General features: G+C 41.4%; 1 pseudogene; it reads right to left on the bottom strand.

Moving 5' to 3' along the window:
- Positions 1–738: 738 nt before the first annotated feature.
- The window catches only part of LOC138604987 (zinc finger protein Aiolos-like), a 45,049-nt pseudogene continuing 32,842 nt past the window's right edge, over positions 739–12,945 (bottom strand).

The raw sequence follows: 12,945 nt of genomic DNA, 5'->3' as shown, positions 1-12,945 counted from the left end.
GCAGGCTGTTTTATTGTTAGGCAAAATTAGCATCTCAATTTATATCACAGTTATTGTGTATTGCACATGCACCTTACTAACCAAGTAATGGTGGCAACATTCACTTCTTATATTCAGTTTCTTCTAAATGTTTCTTCTAAAACAATTAAAAACATCTTGGTTTTAATGTTCTAAACCCTCCTTTTTTAACCCCAAGGGATCCACAGCTCTGGAGCTGTACTAAAGAAAATCCATCACTGTCCTGCAGTACCACACGTCCTCCAGCAGATGGACACTAGTGTAAAAAGAACGTTTGATCCATTTTTTTTCAATTTCCTCAGAATCCAGAATGTCTTATTCCGGGAATTAAGAGACAATCACACACAAGGAGCTTTCAGAGAATTCTTTGGGTGTTCAAAAGCCCCTTACATTTAACTTAGATTCATCACAGCTTTCATTTATATCCTCATTGCCTCTGTCCATTTGTATTTTTTAAGTCCTATATTTACTTCTATTTCGTGTGACAAAACGTCTCCGCTAACCTGTGAACCATTTCTAACTTGTGCTAGTGCTACAATATTCAGGAGAGAGAAAACATCACATGGTGCAGAGCAAAGTGATGTCTTTTGAAGCAGTGAACTGCACTTCTCAAAACCACAGAACTAAAAGGAGACATGTGACCTTATAGATAATAGGATTTTTTTCAGAGAAGCTAGACTTCTCTCAGCAGAGCGAGGGTTTATGTTTTGTGAAGGAAAACAAATGTATTTTATTTTTACACTTTTACACAGATAGAAGTAAAAACAACATCAAGTACAAAATAATTGCTTTCGTTTTTGCTACTTTGTTGAACATTTGAATATACATATGGCATATGGCTATATAATATAAACAGCAGGAGTCATCAAGTACAAGAGTATGTATGAAAAGGAAGTAGAAACACTCCCGCATTAACACTTTACAGGCCATCTTTTTAGATGAATTCAATATGACTAATAACGCTCAGACATCTGTCACACTCTCTAACGTCTCTCAATTTCTCTGTTACCCACATTAACTCAGAACATGCACACACTAGACGGACAGACAGACAGAGATAGCTGCTACTTCGTGCTTTCATTACTGATACTATCAGCATCTTTTATGAATAAACCTGTGTGTGTGCTCATGCATATGTGTTTGTGTAAGCATGATTGTCTGCATGAAAGCACTACTTCAGTTCTAGGCGGTGCTCGCCACGGGCTATGTGGGAGGTGAATTCGTAACGGTCCCGGCTGCGGTGGCCGCACACGTTGCACTCGAGCGGATCGCGGAAGCCGTGGCAGCCCATGTGGATGGTGAACATGACGTAGTCCAGGAAGATCACCCTGCAGTGGCCGCAGGGGTACACTGCTCCGGGCAGGGGTCCGGCTTCCCCATCAGCTCGCGCTACCCGCAGTGCCTCAAGCGGTGACAAAGGGATGGGCTGGGCGTGTGGGTGAGGGATGCCGTTCTGGTGGTTCAGCCCTCCACCCAGCAGGTGCCCTAAGCTGTACATGACAGGCTGCGACATCTGGGAACCATCAGTGTGGAAGGAGTCGATGGTGAGGGGGGGCTGTGCAGCATGAGGGAGGCCCAGGAACGACATGCTCATCTTATGCCCATTGGTGAGTCCAATGGGGTTGATGTCGTTGCGCCCTAACGAAATTGGGTAGGGCCTGTGGGAGGCAGCTGGGTCACCGTCTGGCCCTGTGAGGATGGGTTGTTGCTGGTGGTGGGTGTCAGGCCCCGGTGAGCCTGGCGGAGGCTCCTTAACGTCAGTGTGATGGATCAGTTCCCTGTTAAAGCTCAGATCCAGGCAAACACCGTTGTCCCCTAGACCATCAACACGAGAAGAATAAGCACTCAGCAGGAGGAGGTTTCACATGCATCATCCAGCAGCACAGCCGGAGACATACCACAGGCAGCAAGCAGCAGTTAAAGCAGTTATTGCTCACAGATGTAAAAAGCTTCTAATAGACACGGCTCAAAAGGGGTCCTCACTTTGGTATTGAGTAGAGGCAAAGAGGAAAATGTGCACCCCGAGGGCACCACAAAGTAAATGCACAGTGAACAGGATAATGCCAGGTTCACAGGATTAAAGAAGTGTTCAAAAAGTCCACAGAGAGCAGTTGAGCTTGGAGGCATGAGAGGACAGAGGAAGCAGACGACACAGGCCTCTTGCAGCTGCAACTCAGACAGAGAGGCACCTGCTCACGTTTCTCGCCTCCCGCCTGTTCTCTCTCTCTCTCTGCGGTCGCTCTTTTCCCCCTGTGGTTGTCATATTGAAAGATCTCACTTCATTTGTCAACCTGATAGAGATGTACACATTTTTTTGCCCTCGAGTTTTGCAAGCAGCTTGAAGCTTGATTATGAAACTACAAACCAATGTTAGTTAGACTTAACCAGAGAGATATGAGACAAATCTTGAGAGTACGCCCATCAAGTCATTTTCTGAAACTGATTTCTTTTCATCATTTAGCACTCAGGCACATTATCTGACTTTGGATAAAAACATGCAGAGTGAGTGATTAAAAATGTCAAGTTTCTAGTGCATTTTTCTCTTTTATTTAACCATGCATGGTTACCAGTACCCACCTATGACACGAATCTGGCAGAGAATTTAGAACAGTGGAGACCACTTGCTGGTGTGTGCAGGTATGAGACATGAGGTGTTCTGCCCTCAATTCCTGTTTGGCAAGAGATGAAGGCCAGCAAAGACAAACAGACAAACCAGTAGCTTAGACAGACAACTTGAAAACATATACCAAACATGAATTCTGCAGTGAGAAGCATAAATGCACAAACAAAAGCGCAAATGACATTTCAAAAAGAAAGCAGTATGTAACAGCTGCACACGTTTTAAAATAAAGTCAGTGAACAGTCAATCATAATCTGCTGTATCAAACAAGGTATTCCTGTAAGCTGCTTTACAATTACAGCATGGCTCCCTTCCACCTGCTTATGTGAGTTCATTTGCTCTTACCAGTAAACTTCTGTGGCATTGAGCTCTTCCGTTTGGCTACGTTGCTTGCGAGCCTGTCGAGCAGCAGAGCGCGCTCAGTGCCCATCTGAGTCCTGGATGTCTGTCCGTCGTCTGCTTGACAGCAAGAGAGCGATAGAGTGAGTGCAACGAGAAATTAATGACCTCCTCTTGACTAATCATAAGTCAAGGGAGAGCACTGACCTGTTGTCATGTAAAGCTTTAGAGGATATAAAGTGAAGTCAAAAACAACCATGTATAGGATAGCAGCAGCTCGAAGGGGAGTTACACTGGAAGGAACAAGATATTAATTTGAGATCAGAAGCTTCTTTGACCTCACTTCCTGGCACTGTTTTACCCTGCCAGCGCAGGAGAGGAGACCACAGGATGAGGATGTGCTTCCTCACCACTACGGCACTATTTGGCGTAAACTTACGACATTTGGTGACCACAGAAGCAAAGCATTGTCTTTGTGTTGCAACAGTGCAACTGTCCTGTCAGAATGTCTAGGCATTTTTGGGGGGAGGTTATAGATATTGAGGTTGTAAGTGTGTGTGAGTGGCTGGCCTGAACAATTTGCCCTAAATGTTTGGCTTCCCCTTTGCCGCTCCAGACATGAGAAGCGGTCTTCAGAACGCTGAGTCTCCACACCACAGCAGCCACAACCTATTTAGCTGTAATGATGGGCTAACAGCCGTAAGCTCATTAATTTAATGAGGCTATAAAAACAGGATCTGTTAGTAATAACAGCTTCATGCGTCTGCTGCAAACATACAAATGGTTTGTTGCAGGAGCATGTGTGAAGTTTTTGTGAGTTTCGAAGATGTTGAAGCGTGTATGTGGTGTTAAGAGAAAGCTGAGTGTGCACCACCTGCTCACCTCTCTCAGCGGGACCTTTGCTCTGGATGTACACATGGCACCTCTCTCTGTGCTCATCGAGTGAGCTACGTTGCTTGTAGCTGCGACTGCAGTGGTTGCACTTGAAGGGCTTCTCCACTGCAACAAAAGTTTCGGTTAATCAGCAACAGATAACACATCCACAACATGCTTATACAAGTATTTTCTCCTTAAGTGGTTTCATACAAAACTGATGATGTGCATATTAGGGAGCACACAGCGTGTCTGCAGGTAAAACACGTGAACTGAAAGTGAGTGAGTACGTTTCCAGGAGTAAATGAGTAAGATGTACTGTGTGATGTGTGTAACCTTATGAAAGTGCAGGCTGTTACTGGAAAAAGCCATGCAGGCTAAGCAGACCTCATGTGTTTAGAGTAAAGGGTGCTGAGAAACCAACATTTACTGGTGTAAAAACCAACAAGCATGATACAGTACACAGGTGCATACAGTATCAGTGCATATCAGCTTCACACGTGTGAGTGGCTGGTACCAGAGTGTGTGCGCAGGTGCCCGCTCAGAGCGTCTCGTCGTCGGCAGGCGTAGCTGCACATCGGGCATTTGAAAGGCTTCTCCCCTGAGTGCAGTTTGATGTGGCGAAGCAGGTTTCCCTTCTGGGTGAATGAGGACCCGCACTGAGAGCAGTGGAATGGCCTCTCACCTGAACGAAACGCACACAATGAAAAACAGTCCTGTACATTTAAACTCACACACTTACACTCAACATTTCATTCCGTGCAGAATGTTTTACTTTTCTAGCTCCATGGATGAGACTGTCATATACAGAAGTGAATTGATGTGTATTTATTTTGCCTTCCTCTTGCAGGTTGGGAATCTGATTGGGTGATGACTCTCTATTAAAGATGGCTTCTTATTGAAACAAACAATTTGTCTCATGAATGTTAAGCGACCTTAGGAAATGTGGCAAATAAATATACTTCTCAAAAAACACATTTTCAAATGGCACACCTGGTCGACCACAGAAGTCAGATTTGTTGCGAAGTTAGGTCATGTCCTCTGTATGGATTCTCATTGCTTGTTGTCTCCTGTCTTTTACTGCATGTATACATCCATGCAAGTTGTTTTTGCATTATAATTTTGGCTAAACATTAAACTTTTAGCCGTTTCTTTCTTTCTTCAGTAGTGTAGATGAACTTAGATCAACAATGAGCCTTTTTGCAACCCTGGATCCAGTCATTGCTTTTCTTTGCACATGAAATGGATGTGAAGTGTTCTTTTGTTCTGGGTCGATTTGTTGGACTGTACATTACCTGTGAACAACACATCGATGTTCTTTTTAGAATTTACTCAAGTTGTTAACTATTTTCTTTCTCCTTATGAAACACTTAACTGCAAGAAACACAGAATAATTCGTCATCTTTAAAAAGGGAACAATAATGTCCACTCATAGTCAGAAACCTAAAGAAACAAAGTTCTCACGACTCAAACCTCAAACATGCCACAACATATTGCGCACTTATCTTCCAATGTTCAAAAAGCAACGTTCCATCTGAAGGCGGCATAATTCTTCTATTCAAATCTACATGTTTAAAATAAAGTTATACTATTACAATCCAGTCCTACGGCTGGCTTTGTTTATCATACTGATGTGTGATGGAAGGAATGAGAGACAGCGAGAGGCATCATCATGGGTCAAAGGTCCCACACTACATTTAAAGGGAACATTTGGTGGTTTTGTAAAATTAGTTTTTTGTTAATATAGAGCATTATTTTATTATTGAAGCTTTATTCAACCAGAAGTCTCATAAGATTAGAATCTGTTTTTTTGTGGGGTGATTTAGCAAAGACAGCAGACCAGTTACAGTTTAAATAAAAATAAAATAAAATCAATACTGCTCAAATAAGGTAAATGCATTTATGAGTTACATGGACTAACATGTAGATACTTCATCTTTCTGGAAATTGACAGGTACATGGACTGGACCATTTCTGCTTCCTATGCACAGGTTAAACTTCTTCTTCTGCTCAAAGCACTTGATTCTAATACTTTAGAACATAAACATGAATGAGCTATTAGCCCATGAGTGACACAGAAGTTGCATAATTCAGGGCAACATAATGACTGTAGATAAACCCTGATGTGATCTTTCTTTTTCTGTGATCAAATCTCTAAGCTATGGCTTGTGCTTTATATTTGAACAACAATAGAGGATATTTCACAACACCCTGGTTAGGAGATGTGCGTCATGCAAGAAGCTCCTCACATGTTCCTAATCGTAGTTACTCGATCAAACATCTTGACCTAGTCAATGCAAGTTGCTATCTCCCAATGCATCAGCAGAGTGATGATTGTGTAACTGTTATGTTTGAGGTCAGGTGTTCCTGTGCTTACCCGTGTGGCTGCGCTTGTGCACCATCAGGACGTTGATGCTGACGCAGGACAGGCCACAGATGTCACAGTTGAGCTTGCCTGCAGTTTGGATGCGGGGGGCCGCAGCTCCAGGCACGTAGGCCCCCTCTGCACCTGCCACTGATTCTGCTGTGTGGGCGTCTGGCAGGGCGGCGCTGTCGTAACGCGAATAGTCCACCAGTGACAGGTCCTGTGGCTCATTCAGGGTTTCTCCCTCTTCATCATCGTCTCTCTCCTCGTCATCCTCCTCCTCTGTCCTCTCTTCATCAAATCCATCCTCCATCCCGTCCTCACTGGTCCCCTCTGCTTCCTCTTTCGGCACAATCTTGCTTTCTTGTTCATTCTCTCTGTACTGCTCATCGTTGTGTTCCATCTCCTCTGCCTCGGTCTTTATCGCACCTAAGCAGGGAGGAAGCAGAGAATAAATTCGGAGCAACATTTGATGTAATCGCAGATGAAGTGACTGAAATATGATAGCAAGCACAGAGACAAGAAGTACAGCAGGCGATGTGTTTTCTCACTTCCAAAAAGGGCACTTAAGAAGCTCTATAAGACTCCACTCCAACCTGAACGTGGAACACTGTCACAACTCCACTTCTGCATTTGTATTTATAGTGGATAGTTTGATAATAGTACGTGCACATCTCCACAGTGTGGGTAGCGTAATTTGGGCCGACCAACAGTGTCACGGAGATATTCAGAAGATGTGTGCTCAAGATAAGGGGAAGGCATTTCCTCTAAATGCACAGAAACTAGAACCAGGGCAGGAGAGAGGCGCAGCGTGAGCCTCAGATAGACGCCGTCAGTTCCTTCTCTGCTTTTCAAAAGAGATTTTTCAGATTGCGTCACAGACACTGTTTTCACTAATCTCCCAAATCCAACATTAATCTCCTCACAAATTTTCTCCATCAATCAACAGAAAACAACCTAAACAGGTCATTTGCTGTGAAATGAAAGCTTTTCCTTGTTCACCATGCAGGATCTGCAGAACTGTCTGAAATTTGTCATCACCACAACTTGTTGTTGCCTCACAGTCCTGAGGCCTGGTCTGTAGGACCTCTCACCCAGCCTTTTGCTAAGTGTGAACTAACCCCAGCATACTCAGTTCCATCCAAAAACCACACTGTGGTCTTGGCGGTGATGATGATGAGCTGAAGAGCAGCGCCTTGTATTGTGGAAAGCGCTGAGAGGTGCTATGGAAACTTGCGCACACGCACAGCTCCGAGAGGCCCGATATAGAGTCCAGGGTCTGAGAGCAGTGAACCGCAGGCTGCGTATCAGACGCAGAGCAGAGCTTTAGGAAGCGCACCCAGTGTGGCAGATGGGTGGCAGTCAGAAATAAACAGGAGAGCTGTCTGTGTGACACTGTGATCTTTTTTTTAAGGTGTCAAATGAGGGACTGAGGCCACAGGGCTAAGAAGAAACATTTCAACACTTAAAATATAATGTGTGAAGCTAGGTGGTCACAATTTAGAAATGTGCAAAAGGTTTCTTTGCGTCCACTCGGTGAGGTTTATATGAATGTTTGAACTAATGTAATAACTTTCTAATCAACAGCTATGATTTAAGCAATGTTTTATTTAATCAGTAATTGGACTATTTTATCTATGCATGCAACCTCATGTCACTGCAGCTTGTATGAGAAAAAAATTTGACTTCCTAAAACAACTGCACAATGGAACATAGGTACATTTATCTTTAATAGGCGATACTAGAAAGACTGCCTTTGTTAATTCTAGTTCTCTAATAACTCCCGGTCACATGGACTAACTATGCATGTCGTTCCTCCAACCTGCTCTCAGAGTATTTGAAGTTTTGGCTCCCTAATATTGGTATGAGCTCCCGAGGCACCTTACTAACTAGATAACTGTATAAGCTTGATAAATTATAATAATGGGATGAAGGTATATTTGACCACTGGATGCACATCCTGTTGCTTAACACTGCAAGTTCATTGTTTGATCTAATTTTTGTTTATGCAAGTCTGTTGTCTGTTCTTCACTGTGAACCTGCTGTCTTAGCGAAGACTCCCTGCTTGAAATGATGTATCTAACTGGGAATATTCCTAGTACAATAAAGGTTGAATAATGAATTAACTAGTCTTGGGTTGACCTTCTGTTACAGATTATGAGAATTATTGGATTACTTTGCACTAAATAAAAACGTCAAGATTAGTACCAATGAAGAGGACAAAAAAAGGCACCCCGGACTTTCATGAAGCCTCTTCTGTCTCATCAGTTGAATGAAATAGATGATAAATGGTAGATAAATAAAATACAAACGTCTGTTTGTCAAACATTTGCTCTTGTCAATCAGGTGTAATCTCTTTGGTGTCGACAATATTTAATTGCGGCAACAAAAAATCTGCATCAAGTCTGTTTTTGATTCATTGTAATGATAAACTGAAAACAAATAATGAAAGTGCCCTCCTTGAAGAAAGTTCTACAGCCTTTCGGTATTTAAACCCCACAGATACAGACAAATATAACATATATGTCATTCCATTATCCCAACATCAGTGTTTTCTTGTATTAAGTCTAATCGTTTGTTACAACTGTCTTCACACTTCTTTCAAATGTTTAAAGGACTGAACAAGAGCTGATGGCTACAAACTAAAGCATAATGGAAAGAAGTCAAAGATGTTAAGTGTATGTATGTATGTGTGGGTGTGTGTGTGTGTGTGTCTGTGTGTGGGAACACCTACGTGTGCTGGTCACACATTCACCACCCTGCATTCCATTCTCATCATACGAGATATCTTCCCTTTCTTCCTCCTCCTCCTCGTGTGGCTTCACATCTGCAACATCACTGCAATGTTCTGAAAAAGTAACACACGTGTAAAGACTTTGTGTTACTTTTTGTTTCATTATCAGTCAACAACACTTGACATATTAAAATCCCTTTATGAATGCAAGAGACAACGTATAGTCTGCTATGAGCTGCAGCCTGCATGAACTCAGACACTAATAAACCTTCAGCGCTCTAAAGTCATGCGCACTCTGGCAGTGCAGCAGGCGGGATTGTGGCAGCTGTGGAGAAATGTGTGCAGCCTGATCACGTACACTTTCACACTGAAAACAAGGAATCAGATACTCACCCATCCTTTCTTCCTCTGGGGTGATTAGTTCAGGATGTTTGTTCGTGTTCATGATGAAAGTTCTGTTGAGAGGATTTGCAGTATATAGATAATGAGAGATAGTTTGAAATGAGAGTTCAACCACATTCATTCTCACAACAAGGTCTGTCATTGAGGCTCATCAAAAAAAATACCTTTTTAAATCTATTAATTGAATTTTTTTGCATCATGGTGGGATTTGACAATGTCTTAGACACTTATTAAACTTTCTTTCCGTTTCAACCACAAAAGCTTCCTTTATCATTTCTACAAAGCACGTAAAGAGATCAAGAGCATCAACACTTGCAGCTCACTGTTCCTGCAGGTTGCAACATGCAGTTGATTAGAACATAAGTGGGGGGGTAACAGCTACGGTTGATTGCTCGACCCTATCACTACATTTAGCCTGATGAGAAAGAGATGATGTTCACTGCACATGTACTTCCTGCCAGGTCTTTACATAGGAGCAAGTGCAAATGCGCTTTCCACGCCAGCAGCCAGCGAGACTCCAACCATTTTGAAAATGAAAAAGGAAATAAAACATCCAGCGGTTCACTTTTTAAAAGCTGTTTTAGAAACCTCAGTTATTTATTTATTTTAAAAAAACACTTAAAATGTATATTGAAAATGCAATAAAAACACTAAACTGTATAGTCATCATTTTAAAAATCTCTAACTACTCTTAAATCACATTCAAAGAGGGAAAAAAGCAATAACACCTCTGACGCTGCCGAAGTTAAATTAAGAAGAGCAAGTCCTCCGTTACAACTAAAATCTAAAACATTTTAGTGTTTTATTTTCTTTTGTAAGATAACACTAAGTTTGAGTGATGAAGAAGTGATCTTACCTGCTTTTTGCTCGGCACCACTCTCGCAGTAGGAGATTCCACGCTCCGCCACTGGACTTTCTCATGCATATGGAATATACGTAACGTCACTTGGAGAGATCCCTTAAAGGAACAGGAACCTATTTTGAACGAGGTGGAGCAACAAAAGCCAATGCACGCTCATACATCAGAGTAGCAGCACCGATGGTTTAGATCACTCCTCCTGACCATTTTCATGATCAGAACATAAACTTTACTTTGCTTAATTTAAACTTTTCGAGTCTTTTACACTGAGTGAAACAAAGAACTAATAAGCAGTTTGACATCAGTTCACATAGTCCACATGATTTCTGTTTCTATTTAAGGAGCCATTGCTCCATCTTGTGGCCTAACTGAAAAGACACTTTTCATTCTAACTTTTCTTCTCCACAGTCATTAAACCAGTCTTGTAGAATCAAATTAATAAAACCCTTTGTACTTGTTCTGTAGCTCTTTTTGATAGAATTCAGCTCTGTATTTAAGTTTCATGGCGTTTGTATTGACATCCAGCAGTTGTTCCTGTTGAGTTTAAATGCATTCACTCGGTGTGTTAAAATACTTTTTCCAATGTGGTTTCAATATTTTTTGGGATTTGTTGTTTACACTAAACATGAGAAACCTCATATCTCTTTGACATGATCATACCAGTATCCATGTTTATGATAACCAGCTTGAAGTTTTGTCTTGATGTTTTTACTGTTTCGAACAATATGTTCAACACAAACAAAACAAGGTTCAGTAACATGAATAAGGTGGATTTCTCAAAACCAGGATATGATGATATGTGATTTACATGCACAACAAAAAAAAACAGGATACTTCAAAAACTTGATCTTAAGCAGGATTCTAGTGTGCATGTAAACACACGATGTAACGTACAGAAACGTACGTGTGTTTTTCTATAACTTCATTCAGATTTTAAACTTGAGGCATTTATTGTAAAGGTGAAAATAAATGACCTCAGGAACAAAAATGAAACAATAAGAAACAGCAACATAACATCACACTGTCTGAGCTGTTAACTATGTGGGCACACTGGTGGTCTTGTGGTTAAGCAAAGACGATGAGTCACAATGCCCCCAGTTTGGTGTCTGGCCTTGCAGGGCTGCTGTTCCGGCTAAAGCTGAGGTACAGCATGTCAAAACTCTACTATGATTTGAAACATGCAGGCATGAAGCTTTCTCTCACATTCACAGTGTTTACTTGACGACTGAGAGCGAACAGAAGAAACTCTCATCATATCGAGGGGTAATTATCAATAGTCATTTGTTTGAACTTCACAGAAATGCATTGAATTACATACTAATTCTCTTGGTAACCATGGGGTGTTCAAAACACATCAAAACAAGAGGCAAATTTGGAACAACCACGCAGGCTAAATTTCACTCTCTATTAAATGTTTGAATTCACTCAGAGCAGGAAAAAACACCCACACTCGTGGACATTGTTTGTGCAGACTGTTGGGGACTTATGTAAAGCAGCTGAAAGAAATGCTTCCATTACACACTGTAAAAAATCTTGTTGGAATGAAAAAGTTCCCTCACTACAACGCAATGCATTTCTAATTGAGCTATGTAACACGATCACAAACATGTTTAAACCTAGACCTACAGTCTCCAGAGGTCGAATGGGAGGCAGAGTTTTGGGTCCGGGAGGCAGACACGCTCTCTACTTTTAAGAGTAGGCTTAAAACTTTCTTTTTTGATAAAGCTAGAGTTAGAGCTCAGGCTTGCCTCAGACCAGCACATAGTTGTGCTGTTATAGGCTTAAACTGCTGGGGGACTTGATACACCGAGCTCCTGTCTCCTCCTCTCTCTCTCTGTATGCATTCATGTCCAGTTAATGCATCTTCTTAACTTTGTATCCTCCCAGAAGTTTTTGTGCTCTCTTGTCTCTTAACTTCCAGTTGGTCATTGCTGTGGACTAGGGTCTGCTAGATATCATTACTTTTATTTTTAATTTTCTTAGTTACTCTCAAGTTGTTATTGCTTTTTTATTACACAGTTGTGTTAAATACTTGATTCTGATTGGTTAATTACAGCATTCTGAGGCATGCACACAAGTGTCTGCTTGATAAAAGGATTTTATTTTCTTATCTTAATGGTGTAATTTGTTGTGTCTTTATAAATAATATTAGAAAATGTACAATTTAGAATTGCAATATATTGTATGTCAAGTGTCATGAGCACTATTGTTGTGATTTGGCGTTGTATAAGAAAACTGAATGATTAACATGCAAACACTTGTGCGTGTTCCACATGTGCAATATTAGAAGGCTATAGCAAAATAGGGCAATCAAACTAAAATCTCTAATCATCATGTTAAGATGATTAAAAAAAAATAAAAAGCTGTTGGCTGCTGTCATACCCAAAAGATGACTGTGTGGCTGGGAGTGTTTGTCTTCTGTTATGTTCCCCATCTTCTCCACCCCTTCTTTCCAGTACAGGCACAAAACACCCTGAAAAATAATAGAAAAAAATGACAAATCATTAATACACATCTCTTGTAGTTTTACTGTTTTGTTTTCAAGTTACAAAGAAACTACAGACTCACACACAGCTCAGCGACAAACTGCCCCATAACAGCATTGCTAACCCCTGAGTACCCATTCCTCATGGCATTCAACCAAACACACACACACACACACACACACACACACACACACACAAAGTCAAACACCTCATAAATGACACATAATGAAGCTGCTGGCCCTCTTGTGA

Source organism: Semicossyphus pulcher, unplaced genomic scaffold, assembly GCF_022749685.1.
Source record: "Semicossyphus pulcher isolate SPU_LCO1_2020_fin unplaced genomic scaffold, fSemPul1.0.p SCAF_27, whole genome shotgun sequence".
NCBI classification, from domain to species: Eukaryota; Metazoa; Chordata; class Actinopteri; order Labriformes; family Labridae; genus Semicossyphus; species Semicossyphus pulcher.
The sequence above is the reverse complement of the archived record's forward strand: the minus strand, read 5'-3'. Positions and strand labels throughout refer to the sequence as shown.